Source organism: Corvus moneduloides, chromosome 3, assembly GCF_009650955.1.
Source record: "Corvus moneduloides isolate bCorMon1 chromosome 3, bCorMon1.pri, whole genome shotgun sequence".
NCBI classification, from domain to species: Eukaryota; Metazoa; Chordata; class Aves; order Passeriformes; family Corvidae; genus Corvus; species Corvus moneduloides.
In genome coordinates, this window is record NC_045478.1 from 80,623,413 (window position 1) to 80,639,881 (window position 16,469).

Sequence of the window (16,469 nt, forward strand, 5' to 3'; positions counted from 1 at the left end):
TTGTGGTCCCACAACTCAGTAAATCCTGCTTTAGGGCTGTTAATACTTTGTCAGAAATGTTGCCAGACACATGATGAAAGTGCTGATCCAGAATGAACTCAGGCTGCCAATTCAAATAAAGAAAAATGATGACTTAATTTTGTACTAACAGGTTTTATGCCAGGTGAGGTATCACTGCCTCTACAACTCATACTTTCTGCCAGGTCAGATACTGTCTCTCCTCCCAGAGCCAGCATAAACCCACCACAAAAGCATAAAGCTGGCCCAAACATCATCCTGTGCCTTGACTAATTTGACAGAAATACGATTATGTGCCCACACTTGATCCAGGGGAAACCTGTAGTGCTGGAGGACCTGAGCAGTGCAGAGAACCCACTGTTAGATGTTGACAAGAGGCTTTGCTATGTGCAGTGATGCTACTGAGCTGTGACTTTTTGGCAAGGGCAGAACAGGTGGTGCTTCTCTCTACTCCAGGGCATTGGATGTTCTCCCTAGCACTGCCCTTTGGAAACACTGCTTTCATCTGCTGGAGCAGAAACTGCACTGGGACCAGAACTCTGGAGTGAAGAAGTAGGACAAAGCAAAACAGGGCAGGAGACTTGTGTGGCCAGTAGTTCAGGTATACTGACACCAAAAATATGGTAGTTCAGTGGACTGTACTGTGTTTTGTTGGCAAGTACACTGAGAATTTTGATAACCACGGGGTACAAGTGTGATGCCTCTGTTCATCGGAGACTGGGCTAGCTCAGCTGACAGGACCCCAGAATACCTGCCACCTAAGCAAACAGAGCTGAAACATACTTAAAATCAACAAATGATGCACTATTCTTAGTATATATACACATGTACTAAACACCATAAAAATATCTTTCAGCCTCATCATGAAAATAAGGGATGCCCAACCATGGGACCATGGCCATACAAAATAGAACTATCCACTTTATTTTCATTTTCAGAAGAAATCTACAAAACCTTTTTACCTCACAGCTTCCTGTACTATAAAGGCCCAAGAGAATGCAAAAAATGTCAATTGGTGATACAATTAGAAGTCTAGCACCAAACCTGATAAACTTCGGGAATGAGAAGCTTAGCACTTTAACCGTGACTTGATTAGCAAGTGTATGGATCTGATGGCTGCTTCAGAGCAGCTTTATGCAGAGTCTCTGTTGCAGGAGCTAACATCTGTCATCATCATTCCAAGCTCTAGTGAAACAAAATCATCTACTGCTGAAATCCATGTGCCAGATCAGCAGTTTCCTTCTGTCCTAGGCAGACATTTGCACTTCAGTGTAGCAGCAAATTGCTCCTAAACCACAAAGAAGAGAAAGTAAAACAGAGAACAGAAAGGGAATTAAGGAAACTTTAGGAGCAATTTGCAGAATAGATCATAATTATGATTAAAAAAAAACTTTGTTAATCATTTTATTGCTCAAACAATTTTGGAACTGGGTAATTACCAGTTTTCTTGGCCTTGACGCAATCTTAGATTTTCAAGTCCACATGCATTAACCAAACCATGGGATAGAGTCAGAGAACCGGTGTTTTGTCAGAGACATCAGCCAGCCTTCAGACCTTCGTTTGAAGTGACTTCTGGTCAGGCAGGACACTGGACAAAAGAAAGGCAGTGGTAAGTCTCAAAATCAGCTGTGGATGATTCTCATGCTGATGAACTTGAGCCCAGTGGACATAAGGCTATGCTGAAGTCTGTTTTGTGTTTTCTTCCTCATCCTATTCTGAAGCTCTGAAGGTGAGAACTGAAGGAGAGAGGTGCTCCAGGAGCTGATGAAAGGCAGGTGGTGACAGCAGCGCCTTGTGGAATGAGTTGTTGCCAGCAGGATGAGGCAGGCTGAGCATGGCACCAAAGGGCTCTGGTGGTTCCAGCCCCACCAGCCTTTGCTAGGTTCTTTACGTTCCTCTTAGGGCTGTAACCCAACCCCACCACTGCTCATGTGGCAGTGCTGCAATTTGGATGCTGCACTTCAAATACAGGGCACCAGCACCCATGAGGCCACCACAGGCCCATCACTCATGAGTTACAAGATGAGGTGGTATCCCAATCCAGAGTCCTTTCAGACTACCAAGTACAAAATCCCCAATTAGGCAAAGATTGTTTGAAAGAAGTGTGCAGCAAAATAAGGCATCTGTGACTGCTGTCTGACAGGGAACAAGAAAACAGCATGCCAGGGAAGGACTATCTTACAGCTGCTATTCTGAAGCAGTGGCTTTCATTTTCCAGCCCCTTTTGAGCCCTCCTCAACCCCACTGAGGCTGAAGGGTTCCCTGCAGCTGTGCTCAGTGGAAGAGGGTAGCTCAACTTTTAAGTACAGCCCCCCTCTGCCCTCCACACCACAGCAAAGCCTTTGACTCCTGCAGAGAGCTGTAGTACCTATTCCTCCCTGACCACAAACCCAATCCTCCTCACTGAACATGCTCCCAAGGAAGTGGTGCTGATGTGAACAGCTGGAATGACCTGTGAAGAGAAGAACATCATTAATCTGGAAAACAAGGACTCCTATGTCTGAAACTTGCCTGTGAGGAATGCAAACATACAACGACACCAAGACAGAATCTAGGCAGTTTTCGTGTGTCTTATATGGACAGTGAGGAGACCTGGAATTCCACCATTAGCTGCTACTCTGCTGTTATACATCAGTTACAGGTGAAGAGTGATCAACAGCAAAATGCTCAGCTAAGGCTCATTCTTTGGTATTTATACTTATGTTTGAAGCCATCACAGTATGCCTGCTTATATTGCAGTGCAGAACATCAGCAGAATAACAGTTGAAATGAGCAGAAGTCCAGCCTCCATCAATTCTATTAACTCCATGTGTTGTCATTGAGACTATTGTTACCTCATACTGATTTTTTTCCCCCAAGCATTCTAGTGTTTTTCCTGCCTCAGTAATTATATCTAGAGGTGGAGGGCATCAAATTCACGCATGACACAATTCCTGGGGTGTCACTAGAGCTACCCCACAGATTCATTTATCCTCCTCATGCTGTTCTCAAGATGTCAGCAAGTGGGATGAGTGGCATGACAGGTGGAAAATTAGGAGGATTTCAGACCTCACTTTCACTCTTGATGGTGCTGCAGTCTATGGAAGTAACTGTGTTTATGGCTGTCTTGGCTGGGGAGAATGCTGCTGCCGCATCACATCTGTGTTGGTGACGGATCAGGGAGATGGTTAGGGCTTTGCACAGTGATAGAATTTCATGTTTATTCTGGTTTTCAAAACACAAACTGAAAGAGTATCAGCAGTCTGCTGACCGTGTAAAGCTACAAATCAAGAGGAGAAAGGCCACTGATCAAACTGACCAGGCAGGGTTAATCAGGCAATGTTGAACCCGAACTGTAGTCTTAGAAGCTCCAAATGAAGAATCTTAGTTCCAGCAGACTTGGGCAGCTGGATGTGCTCAGAAGCTCTGTCAAATCACTCTGGGTGCCTGCTGTTCAGCCCAAGATGGATATGTCAGGCTAGCAAGTTGCTCTGAGGAAATACGCGTTACTGCGAACTTTCACTCTTACATTTACATGCAATATTTTCTCTCCATTCCTAGTGTCCCAGAAATGACTCTAAAAAGCTAAAGGTTCTAACTCATGCAATGTGTTACTATGTTTAAGACTCCACCAAATTCTACAATTTGCAAGATGGAATAATATGGATACACTGAGTCTCTAGACAATAAGAACTATGGTTCATCCGGAATCCAGAAACTAGACTTGAGCCCTGTAAGAAAAGCTGTAGCATCAACAGTGAAGCTTTCCTTCAAGACTGTTCTGACCACTGTAATGCCAAAACACAAGTAAAATCTTACATCTTCTAAGATTATTAGCTCATTCAGTAGTGAAAGCCAAAAAGTTCAATTATGAAAAGAGTTTCACCACTGTCTGGACGTACAGAATTTGGCAGGAAATGCCAGTAGTATGGTTTTCTATGCATTTTCCCCTGTTTTCTACTTAACTTTCCCTAAAGAATACAATGAAGAGAACTAGAAGTTCATTGTCATGCTCTTCATTAGAAGGGTCATCTGACTTAACACACAGAAGGGCAAGAGCAGAGACAGTTGCAGTCAGGATGAAAATTGGTTGTACCTTAAAAATGCAATGCAGAAAGCCACTTTTAATGTATTCAATGGCAAAAAAGTGGAAGAAGTTAATGTCTAGGGCATACCCAAAGTTTCCTATGCTGAGATCATTGCAGTTAAACAAATTCCTTATCTCAGATGCAATTTATGGCTACATGAAGGGCTTCGTGAAGAAAAATTATTCCCAAAGGGAAGATTTTCCTGCTTCTATACTCAGTGTGCTCACTGGCTGTGTTGCTCAACATTCTTCTGTGCATAACCAAATCAGTATCTGTTGTCTTCCCAGTATTTCTATTCCACTGTGCATTAGTGGAAGAACAAGGTGCTTATCAGCCACACTGTGACTTCTGACTGCTGAGAATTTCACCTTGGCATATAACTCTCTATTCGTCATAAGTATTCAGGTTTATGAAGTTATTGCTTGAAATGGAAATTTGGCATACATCTTAGCATTAGATGTATATACAGATATTTGGGAAGAGGCAGTTCATGGAATGGGTGGGTGTGATTATGTCCACAAATGGAATCAAAGCAGAAATGGTTTTGGACTACTCTGTGTCTTGCCACTGACTCTGACTGTTATTTTCCAAAGAAACAAGGTCACAAAACTGAAGAGGTACTAAGAATGAGATGTTGCTGATTAAAATTAATACTGTGACCATTCCCTTTTTCTGTTTTAATCACATCTGCAGAAGCTAATGAGTTTGGGGATGGTTCTATTAAATATGACTTTGGAGTGGGCTGAATTTCTTGAAAATAATTTGGTGATTTTTTTTGTTAAACCAAGATGTTCAGGAAAGCTTCCTCTGTGCTTATTTATACCTGAAATCTGAATCATCTGAAATGTTCTTTAAACTATCTGTTAGAAATTTCTGACCCTTTCACTCCCTCTATCAAAAAAGTGGGCTTATGTTGCACATGTACAAACTACCTCTAATAAAATGGGTATGGTTGTACAATGGCTTTTCTAGCTCTTCACGCTAGATTTAGATTCTGTGATTTTGATTATGTTTCATCCTGGGTCTCCTTTGTTGTCACTGGGGCACTGAAATTGATGTAATACTGGTATGCCTACAACCCCAGCTATATAACCAGTATTTATAGTGCACAGCCTGCTTCTAGAAGGTCAAAGAAAGGTAACTACAAATAGTAAGCCTAATGCCAGCAGGCCTAACTACACTGTACCACAGTATGAACTTACATTACAAATTTTTAGGAGCTCACAAATCAAAAAAGGCTGAAAACTCACATGTTGTCTCCTAGGTGCCCAGGATGAAGAGGACTTCAGAACAAATCTACAAAACCAGAAATAGGAAGCATTCCTGGAGAACTGAGATGAAAATAATTTCACAGTCTGATGATAAGTTACTACAAATCAAGGGGAAAAGCTCTCCACAGATGGTGTTAAATAAGTACAGAGGACTGACACAGGCTGCAAGATAGGCAGGGAGGGTGATAAAAAGGGACAATTTAAAGCTCTGTTATTATATGAGGGTTAATAATTTTCTAGCACTGTGGTTAGTATGTAATCACAGCAGCCTCTCACGTTAAGTAACAGCATGTGATTGTCAGGGAGGTGTGTGTGCCACGGAAAGATGCCAGGGTTAGGAGCCAACTATCCCAAATGTGTTTGCATCATCTGCAGCCAAAGGCACACTCCCAAGCCCTGCCTGTGGTGTCAGCTGCCTGGGGGTCACCTTCCCTCCAAGCTGCTCCTGTATCCCAACCCCTCCACCCAGCCTTTGTCACTTCCCTGGCCACCGTGTCCTGTGCCTGCAGCCAAGAACCTTCCTCCAGAGGAATTCCTCTTCTTTTTTTTTTTTTTTTTGTTTTTTTTTTTTTTCAGAAGAATCATCAGGTCATAAAATTTAACCTCAGAGCATGCAGAGAACTTTTAATGAGAAAATGTTTGGCCATCTCACCACAACTAGCCTGCAGAAATGTACTGTTATGGCTCATGTTCATTGGTATGGATGTCTCTGGGGTATGTAATTTGGGGACACTAGAAAGCAAGGGAATCTACTGCAGAGAAGGATGCAGCTGGGACTAAAAATCAAAACCTAAAAGGCAATAAACAGATCCTCCACTGTCCCTTTTTTCAGGTGCAACCAAATACTTCATGCAAGGCAGCCACCTCACACCTCGGGTCGCACATTTGGGACTGTGTAATGCAGGGGAGAATGACCCCACTTAACACACCATCCCTCAGTGTCCTCACTCACCACATCAGTTCAGCTCCTTGACACAGGTATACGTGATCTTCACCTTTACTAATTGGAGGAATATCAAGGCCTTTGTGGTTGGTATAAGCTGAAAGCTCCACAGAGAGCCAGGAGAAAGAATAGAAAAAAAATACATCTATTTTATACAAACTGTTCTCTATACCATTACCTACAATTACATACTATAATTCAAGAGCTAATTTCACCCACTTTCCCCTTTCCACGATGCTTTCCCTGACTTTTCTGAGATGGCCACCACAGGCTCAGAGGTAAGAGTGTGCCCTGGGGAGCCAGGCTCCGTACCTTCTGGTGTCTGTCTGTCCTAACATGTGCTAAGAAGCAGAGACACGACCTGCAGTTTCCTTTGTGACAGCAGACTTTGCTTCCTGAGTGGCCTCTCTCTAAATATGAAGTTGACACTGCCTGATTCTCTGATCCAGAATGCTATTTTTTGCATATTCCACAACCAATTTGAGCCCAAATTGCACTGAATAAAATAATTGCTATAATAAAATTCAATATGATAATGTGGTTTGCAACAAAGGGCCACTGTTTGTATTTCCCTATGGATTCAGATCACATCAGCTTTCCATGTACAAGAAGGCCAAGTCTGTATGCAGGCTAAAAAGGCTATACTATATATATATATAAGGTATTAAATACTTATGCAGGACTTACACAGGACTAAAAGGAAGGCAGCTAGGACAATTACTGTCTTCACTGGATGTATATTGCTAAGAGAAATCCACAGCAGGAGTACAGCAAATAAAGTGTCTATTGTAATATATAATACAGTCATTGTATGTTTGGCCTGAGTAGCTGCACAATGCCACGTCAGTTTTAATTGCTCTCATTTACTCAAATGCCGGTAGCAAAAGCATCTACTTCCTGTAAAGCTGGAGGTTCGTCTTTGAGATACAAAGTCTCCTGTCTGTGATTTACTGGGCTTCCTTCAATAAAAAGCTGTGGATAATGACTGCACTTTCCTTTGAATATTCATCTGAGAAGTTAGAAAACTATGTTTAAAAAAGCAAACAGATCATTGAATCTTCCCCGAAACAAACCTGATTTTTAAAGAGACTCAGAGCCAAAATTATCTCTGCGTTTTATACTCGCTTCTAGCATTTGAGTAAGCATTTGTGAATTCAAGCCAGATCAAACCAAATCTCTAGAAGAATATACTGCTTTTTCTAGGGAGAAGACTATAAAGCGAAGTTGTATGTTGCCAGGAATTTGCCTTCAATGGAAATTACTCCATTATTTTGTTAAAAGACCTTTTTACTCTAAAAGTAATACTTTCCACATTGTCATTCAGAAAAAAAGAAAAAATCTTTATTATCTCATCTGTAGTCTGTGGCTTGTAATGTGCAGGAGGTCAGACTAAATCCTTCTATAATCCTTTCGCACTTCAGTCCATGAACTCTTTTTTTTTATTGTTTCCTATAAAGTATTTCCGTTTTAAGGGAAGAGCAATGCTTACATCACAAAGCAGTTTTAAAATTTCCCAGCAAGCTAGGGGAAGAAGTCTCTTCTAATGCCTTAAAGGAAAATAGCAATGGATTTAGGAAGGAATTTGTTACATCTGTCTAAAGGCATCTAAAATTTAGGAATCTGGGCTAAACCGGTCTTCTAGGCACCTCGTATTGCCTGCAGAGAGTGAATAGCACTGACGCCACCAAGGAAATTACCTCATTCCAAACAAGGTCTCCCAGATAGGTGGGCTGAATCGTTTTCGGGAAGAACTGACTGTGAGAAGCCAACATGACTCAGTTCAGCAATACCTGACTTTTGAATAAGTAACATCAGATTAGACGAATGTGATTTCTGACGGTGTGCGTAGCTTCTCTTGATTGTATATGGCTTTCACTGAGCTATCTAAGGAATTTTTAGAAGAAATGGAAGAGGATTAATATGTTTGGGGGGGATTTTTATAAAGAAGTTACTTTAGAGAGTGCTGGCAATGCTGGTAATATGTTTCAGGGTAGACACGGCACATAAATGTACAGATGATACAAGTAAGGGCAAGCCATACCACATGCACAGTATGGAGCTGTGTTGTTGTTGTAAATTATGTCCAAACCCTAGATTAATCTAAGAATAAAGAAATAAAACAGGAATCTATCAATCAAAAATTGTTACATTAAAAAATCCCTTGGACCTGTGCTTTTCTTTCTTCTTCTACTTTTGCAGAGATAAGGAATTATTTTTTACTCCAGAAGACATTAAATCTTGAACAGACTTGCAAAAACTCAGCAATACCTAATAGTGTCAGGAAAGTTGCAGCATCTACCTTTTTGGACTTTAGCACGTAGTGCTGTGTCCCTCTTTCTTTGGGCCTTTAGTTACTGTTCTGCTTAATAATCTGTTTAAGAATCAAATAGGCCAGATTACCATTCCTGTGCACCTTATGTAGACACTTAAATAAAATCAAAGGGAATTTTCACATAATTGGTTTTCACAGGCTTTGAAAAGCTCAGCTGATTTTTAAAATGGATGTTTCTCACATGACTTTACACTGCTCCAGAAGAAAAGAAATGAAAAATTACATTCTTTCCATGAGGGAAAGAAGAAGAAGGAAAAAAAAAAAAAAAAACCCAGACTTTCTCTATGAATGACAGTTAAATACCAAACATCCTTTAATTCAGGGTAAAAGAAGCAAAAATTAAAATAAAAAAAATTCTCAGAATTTGTTGTTTTCCAAAATCCAATGCATGACCAATGCTCCATTCTCCACTTACATAAAACTGTTCAGTAGAAAGAGAGGATCTGTCTTTGGTAGCCTGGGTGTCTACTAGTCCCACATATACTCTAACATGAAAAGTACCTATTTTACAGGGATCTCCCCACAAGTATGACAATTCTAATTCCTTCACAGAACTGATCTGTTTTCATACTCTTTGGAGTAGTCTGAATTACCATCAAGCCTCTGTAGATTTACCCAAACACACAGTTTCATGCAATGAACTCAGATCTCCTGTCACAAACATCCAAGTGAAAAGTGGACTCTAAGCATGAAGTACTGCATCTCTCATTTCATTTGCTGACACTAAATGTGTAAGTAACTAAATTTACAATAAAGTTTACTCTGGCATGAACATGTACTCAGCTTTTGAAGCCCTGTGACGAAATTTAAAGTAAAAATGAAAAAGCAAACTTTGAAGAAAAGAAGTTTAAAGGGGAAAAGCTTATGGGCCCAGAGACAAGGATTTTACCAGGAGGATATTCCTTTGGGTTGGGCTGAATAAAGGTAGCAGGCATTCTTTTTCCTTTAGTAAGAGGTGCACTTTCGTAACTTGTAAGGGAAATTGCTGAATAGTTTTGAGTGTTGCACTGCTGTGTTGGTTTCAGCTCTGGAATGTAGTTCGGATATTGTTCGAGAGTTTAAGAAAAAATAACAACAAACTTCAGAGCAAGTTCCTGCAAGCTCCATGAGCTCCTAGTGTACATATGAATGGGAAGGGACAATTTTCCTGCATGCCAGAGGAGAAGGGCAGCTTTTGATGGCAGGTCATTCAGCTATAGGGTGCCACAGGAATTAACTGTATCTTATGCAAGACATAGCTTCCCCTGGTCTAAACTGAAAGCTCCCACCCAGGGGGTCTGGCAGGAATCTCGGTAGCATTTCTATTTTGTTCAGCAGTTTTTGGTTGACCCGTTCAAATGCACCTGTTTTCATAGAGACTGCTCTCTTTGTTCAGTGTACATTCCAGCACAGTGTTAAAAACCACCAAACATGGTCAAAAGGTCACTGCTTGTGTCTCAACATAGCTTGTGTTCCCCTCTACAGACTGATTCAAAACTGCCTTTTCTCTCGAGTGTGCCGCAGAGCTTCTAGATCATAGTAAGGAAGCTGCACATGCTTGCATGGGAATACTGGGGAGGAGCAGTTTTCCAATCAGCTTTGCCATTGCACCAGATGCAGAGTGCCTGGGATAACCAAACCTCAGCCCAGTCAGTAATTTATTGACACATTATAATTATTCTTCAGATGGTTTTTTTGCTGTCTGTTGACAAAGCCTCTGCTCTCCTCCAGAAATTTCTCAGTTGGTGTGATTTCATGCTGAGGGTCTGACAGATTTGTTTCCCTACACACCACCTTTCCTGTGTCTGGACAAACCTGCCTTTGGTTTAATTACATGCTGTTGGATATGCCCAGCCTCTATTGCAGTGCTCCATGAGGCACTGGTAGACTCTGTGTGGCTTTAATTGCACAGTCAGCAGGTGTAGGAGCAAGTCTTTCCTGTAACCAATCAGGGTCTAGATGCATTTTATGTCTCACTTCCTCTTCCCATGTTCTGCAGCTACAAGTAATTCCACAAGGCAATAGTCTTCACACTCAGCTCAGTGCTCAATGAGACAACAGAGTTTGGAAAGGCTGAAGTGAAGTTAAAAGCAAAAGACCTAATAAAACAAATTACAGTAGCCAAACTGCTGTGCACAGAGACCCTGTATTTTCAGAGCTGCTTTGATAGCTCTGCCCTACCCAAAATTTCTCATGTGCTCTGAATGAGCTAGTTCCTGCTCTAAAAGATCTACAGATCTCAGCCTCCCTCAGATGCTTGCTAAATTTTTGGCATCCTCTACTTTTCTCATGCATTTCCCTGGCATCTGCCCAAGCTCTCCTGTGACGTGGTTGGTGCAGAGACCTCCTCTTCCTCTTTGCCCGCACCTACCTCTGTCTGCGTGGTTTTGCTTGTGGCTGGCACGTTCCTGCCATCACAGTCAGCATCCATGTAATAAAAATAATAACAACAACAGGGATTTGATGAAAGATGAAAAGGGATTGTTATTGGAGTAAGCAAACATAACAACCTTAGATCTGCCATGCTGCTTCAGTAAAACTTGCCCTTGCCTTGCCTTGCCTTGCCTTGCCTGACTTGCATAACAGTCCTGTATTTCATACTCACACTCCTGTTCTGCATTTGGTGTGCAATTTATAATGAAAAGAAAAAGGGTCCAGCCACAGCCTGTTTGTAATAAGCTACTGAAAGCTTTAGAAACCCCATTAATCACTGGACCTTTGTTCCACATCCCCAGTGTCCTGATGACTAGTGCCTTTCCTATGGTATCTTCACTACTTCTCACCTTCCTGCTACAGTGAGGTAGAGGACTGAAATATCCAATAGTCCCATTTTGACAAACTGAGGGATAGAAAATCCCTTAAATAAGTCTAAATCTCCAAGTGAGCACAGTCTACCTCTGCACTGTTGCCAAGACCTGCTGTGTAAACACTAGACAGCCCCACCCAAGCTGGGAAAGAAGGGTTCGGGGCTTTTAATGAGTGTCATGACCATTCCTTCACGGGAAAACCCAACGCTTTCCCTACTTTGTAGCGAGCTCATTGTATGTCTGCATGGCACGGAGTCTTTTCCAGTGCATAATGGTATCCCTAAGTGGATGCCTGGTTGTTGTTCGTAAATTAAGCATCTTTTGTTTTTCCACCAGGAATCTTGGAGTGTTGCACTGATTGTCTGTTATCTGTCAAGGCATCAGTCAGCAACCCAGCAACTCTCTGCTGGAGACTGCCCTGCTTTTACAATTAGCAATAAAAAGCTTTTGTCGCTGCACAATGATGCTTCTGAGGTCTGGTGCAGGGTTTTAGGAGGGTTTTCTTAATCAACAATAAGATAAAAAGCATACATATTCTATTTGCTTTAACAGTGAACTGGAAAAGAAAATATTTAGCTCAAAAATGAAGAAACACTTCTACATGCTAGAGTAATTATACTGATGCATATGAATAAGGTTTCTCATTTCCTACGTTTTCGTGCATTGCCTCACCATCTCTATTAAATTTAATGTGAAATGTTTTGAAGTACACTTCTACAAGATACAAGAATAACTGAAACTGTAATTTACACCATGTTTAAAAGAAACTTAACCAGAACAAGATCAGCTTCCCTTCACTGTGTTATTTATATAAACAACTCTTTCAGAAAAAGATCAAGCACTTAAATATACAAGCTGGATAAAATTAGGGTCACTTGATCCTTCTCCTAAGCAATATTAAAGCTCACACATACTAATCATGAAACAGTCAGGGGCTAGCAATGTTAATCCTAATTATGTATAGCTTGTTTGAGTACATTAAAAATGCAGTTTAAGGCTACATCTGCCGTGACAGTTCTAGGTACATTACTAGTTCATGTGCAGCATTAAGCCTTCTCATTTCTATCAGCTGTGGTCACAGGATCTTCTATATGTCAAAATATAGGTTATGCAGACTTTAATTCTGTCTTTAAAGAGCCTCTTATTTTGTGAAGGCTTAAATTTGTATTAGATGCCTGGAGCTGAGGAAGGATTTGACAGAGTAGTAGACTTCATTTTCTTCTCCTCTCAATGTGTTATATTTTTGCCATGAAAAAAGCATGAGTAGAGTGTGTGTACTGGGGGCATAAATAACGGGAAAATTTATAAACAACAAGACTGAGGAGAAGTAACAAGAAAATGTCAGAAGATATTAATAGTATGTTACACCAGGTAAAAAGGATATATGGTAGGAAGGTGGGAAAGTGTAGAAGAGGAAAGACACAGCTTGATTTAGACAACATTACATAGTAGAACTTGTGAAAATAAAAAACCAGTCACACCTTTTATTTTTTACGTTTGTAATCACCTACAAAAGGAATAACTATTAAAAAAATGTAATTTACGTAAAACAATCCTTGTAAATCTGGCTCATGTTCACACATTATCTAGGAGAGTGGTGTATTCATCTAAACTCTACTGACTGTGTCCATTAAAAAAAATGTGGCTTTCATGGGAGTACTGCACATAAATGTAATTTATTGAGGAATTTTAAAAATGTTCTTTGAGACATCTGTCTCTTTTAAGGGGTTCCAAATTCTATCAAAAATCTGTTGTATTCTGTGTAATAGTAGCAGAAATTCAAGTGAGCAAAAAAAGTGTTAGAATGCACTGCAGTTATTCAAATATAAAACACTTAGTTGGGATTATAATGAGTTTCCAACAAACGCAGCAGCTGCAGTTTTTAAATCAGCTTGACAGGAAAAAAGCTTTTATTAAACACAGAAAGTCTCCTCTAGATAATATATTGTCCATTCTGGGCCAGAGCCATCACTCATTTTTAGCTTAGAACAGTTTAGAACAGTTATATGTGTGTATATATATATATATACACACGGGTATATGAGTTCTGCATTTTAACACTTACTATTCAATGACTCCCCCAAATTTGTTTAGGACTAATCATAGTTTTCAAAGTATTTGCATATGTAAGGAAGGTTCACAGACAAAAACTAAATTTTGTTTATTTACACAAAGTTTTTTCACCCCATGTAGTGGACACGGGGCAGGAAGCATTTGACGTAATTATGAAGAAAAATAGAATGTTTAGAGCATTCAAACTGCACATAGCAAAATCTTTGTCTCAGTGAAACTGCATCTGAATTTGGTTTAATTTATTATGTTTTGCCTCTAGTATTTGAATATGTAAGTAATGTAAGTAAGATTTTTCCTACATAGTCTCTAGTAACTTTCAGTCAAGCATTGTATGTGATATTAATAGTCAAGTTTCCTATAAAATGTACTCCCTGAAGAATATCCTTTGTTTCAGTAAAACTTACCCAAGCCAAGAATTCTAACATTAAATTAATTTCCAGCTTGAAAACACTTGATCTGCCTCAGGAAAAGACACTCAAAACACCTCCAACTAAGTATCAATATGTCAATTTTGGGGAGCAGAGGACCTGGCCTCTGAGAGTTAATGCTTAAAGGGCAGCAGCAAATCCTCAGATTTCACATGAAAATAGGCCTGACGTATAAAATCCATACCTATGACCACCTTCGGCTCTTTCCTCATCAGCACTTACCTATCCTTACGTATTTCTTTTCATCTGTCCAAGATTCACATTCCCCCTCCTTGGCCCATCACTTACATGCTTTTTTATGTGGGAAACCATTTTTGTGTGTTGCAAGTATGCCTTAAGCACCTTGGGGTGCACCAGTTCTGCCAGCTAAGTGTGGCTGGGAACCTGCTCTGCAAATTGGCCTCTTTCACTCCCCACACTGAAGATCCCCAAGACCTCACTCAGCAGGATGGCTCACCTGGGCTTCAGCCCTCCCTTTCATGGGTATATGATACAACACTGCAGTCCCACTTTTCACTCACGTGGGCTGGCAAGGGCACATCCACTTGTATTTCCATGTGCTTTGACAGGAAATACACCAAGGTCTACTTTTCCTACAAACAGAGTGGATCCTCTGAGCAGAAGCTGCAAAAGCAGAGAGGCTATCAGCAATTTTGGGCTTGCTTTTCATGTCTTGGTGCAAAAGTTAGATGAGTGTTTCAGGCCCTTTAGGATGCCTGCAAATAGAGCTGGATTATATTGATAACAAGTGCTGATGAAGCAGAGATGCAATGGCCAGGCTCTTTACCTTGTATCGAGCAGCTTTAAGGTGATTTAATGATGATGTGGAAGAGTAACTGCGCCAGGGCTGACTTTGCAGCTGGGATTGCCCATGCATTTTTTACAAAGAACTACCTGAGGCTTGTAGTAAATTATTAACTCATAAACGAAAAGCAGTTTTTGAAGTAGAAAGGGATGATGTTGTAACACCTTTTGAGGGGAAACCATTAGGCAGTTGAAAGGAAATAGGTAAGGACCAGAAAAGCAGATTTTTGGTTTTGACTTAGCCTATTAAGAGATCATTGTGCTCATTAAACTACATAGGACTCCTGAATTTAGAAGCAGCTACTTCAATTTATAAATATTATATTAAATTCACAGTCCTCTCTTTTTTTTCTTCTTTCTTCTTTTGTTTTTTAATGTAGCATAACAAGAATCTGTGCTAGGTTGTCATGAGGGTCACAAGAGACTATTGTCTAAGTTTTATCTTTCAGAAATTCCTCTCCCAGATCAATAAGATGGTTTTCTTCTGTAAACAAATAACCTCACTTATTTTCCATTTCCTGGCTGTAGTCCTCCTTCTGAAATTCTACTGTCTAAGGCTAGCCCTGAAGCCAGAGTTTTAGAGAAAGCTACACAAGGCTGCTCTCATTTGCCTGTGAAATACTCACTGCGAAGAAGTGTTGTCTTAGAAACGTGTAGAAGCGGTGGGATGCTGCTGCTGGGTCTCAGCCCTTCCCTGCAACCTGCAACCTACCCATGGCATGGACTGCCCTTTTTTCAATCCAGTCCTGAAATAAATTAAGCTATGAGGTTTGCTTGATCAAACACGTGCCGTGGTGTTTCTATGTTGTCTCTCCTATCGGCTCCTCCTGTCCAGCCACATCCTGCTCCAGAGGGTACTCAATCCCAGGCCAAAGACCAATCATTATTTGTTTCAGTTAATTTAACTGGATCACTCTGTTCTTGGCCAAGGTGAGCACTGTCACTGCTGGGTGCTTGGCTCTTCTGGAGAGTTTCTCCTTCCTTCTCTGAGCTGAAAGTACTTCTCTGTCACTGATGTCCCAAGGAAACTTAGCTAAAGCGAGTGCATTACAATAGAAATTCTGTTTTGATAAGCTGGCATTTTCCACTGAAAAAAAAGTGCCATTGTCACTTATGGTGAGAAGAAAACCTGCTAAATGCAAATATAGACCAAACTACCGTGGTAGTGCACAAGATAACTTCATTCCTCTGCTCTTTCTTAGCATTTGTACTGTCCCTTGATCCTGACTGCTGAATTGAGGCTGTGCTGGGTTCCACAGAAACTCTTCTCTGGTTTGAACATAGTTTTCTTGCTTAAGGCAGTAATTGTCTTTGGACAGATGATTCTTCTGACTGTACTTAAACTGAGTAGACTCAGTTGCTTTTCAGATGGGTTGGTCACTCAGAGGAAGTGTGCAATATAGTTCCCAACAGTACTGTGCTTCCCTTGCATCCTGTCTCATTAATGGAGTTGTCTGTAAATTTTTTAAAGGCTTTTACCCTCAGAAACACCTACAATTAAAATGTCTGGTTGTGTGCTTATTTTTAATAATGCTTTCTAAGATGACCCAGATACATGCAAATACTTCAGCCATCACTGACCATGGATGGCTCTCATCTTCCTGCTTGGGAGTATTTGGAGGCTCAGGGCACAAGAAAACAATGAAGCAATTCTTGCAATTTATAGCAGAAGATAATGTCCCTGGCATACCCTATGAGACTTTAGCCTGTTATTAAGATATTAAAAAGATGAGGAATGTTCTTGATA

At 40.6% G+C, this 16,469-nt stretch overlaps 1 long non-coding RNA gene across 3 annotated transcripts; it reads right to left on the reverse strand.

The window, feature by feature from the left end:
• Positions 1 to 926: 926 nt before the first annotated feature.
• LOC116440985 lies at positions 927 to 15,548 on the reverse strand. 3 transcript variants are annotated; one of them, XR_004238824.1, is made up of 5 exons: positions 15,349 to 15,548; positions 14,376 to 14,542; positions 10,982 to 11,018; positions 1,458 to 1,606; positions 927 to 1,306 (listed from the first exon to the last, which is right to left on the reverse strand). It is a non-coding gene; the product is annotated as an uncharacterized LOC116440985 (long non-coding RNA). The 3 variants fall into 3 exon arrangements; XR_004238823.1 differs by lacking the exon at positions 10,982 to 11,018; XR_004238825.1 differs by lacking the exons at positions 10,982 to 11,018; positions 15,349 to 15,548 and adding an exon at positions 14,706 to 14,925.
• Positions 15,549 to 16,469: the final 921 nt, after the last annotated feature.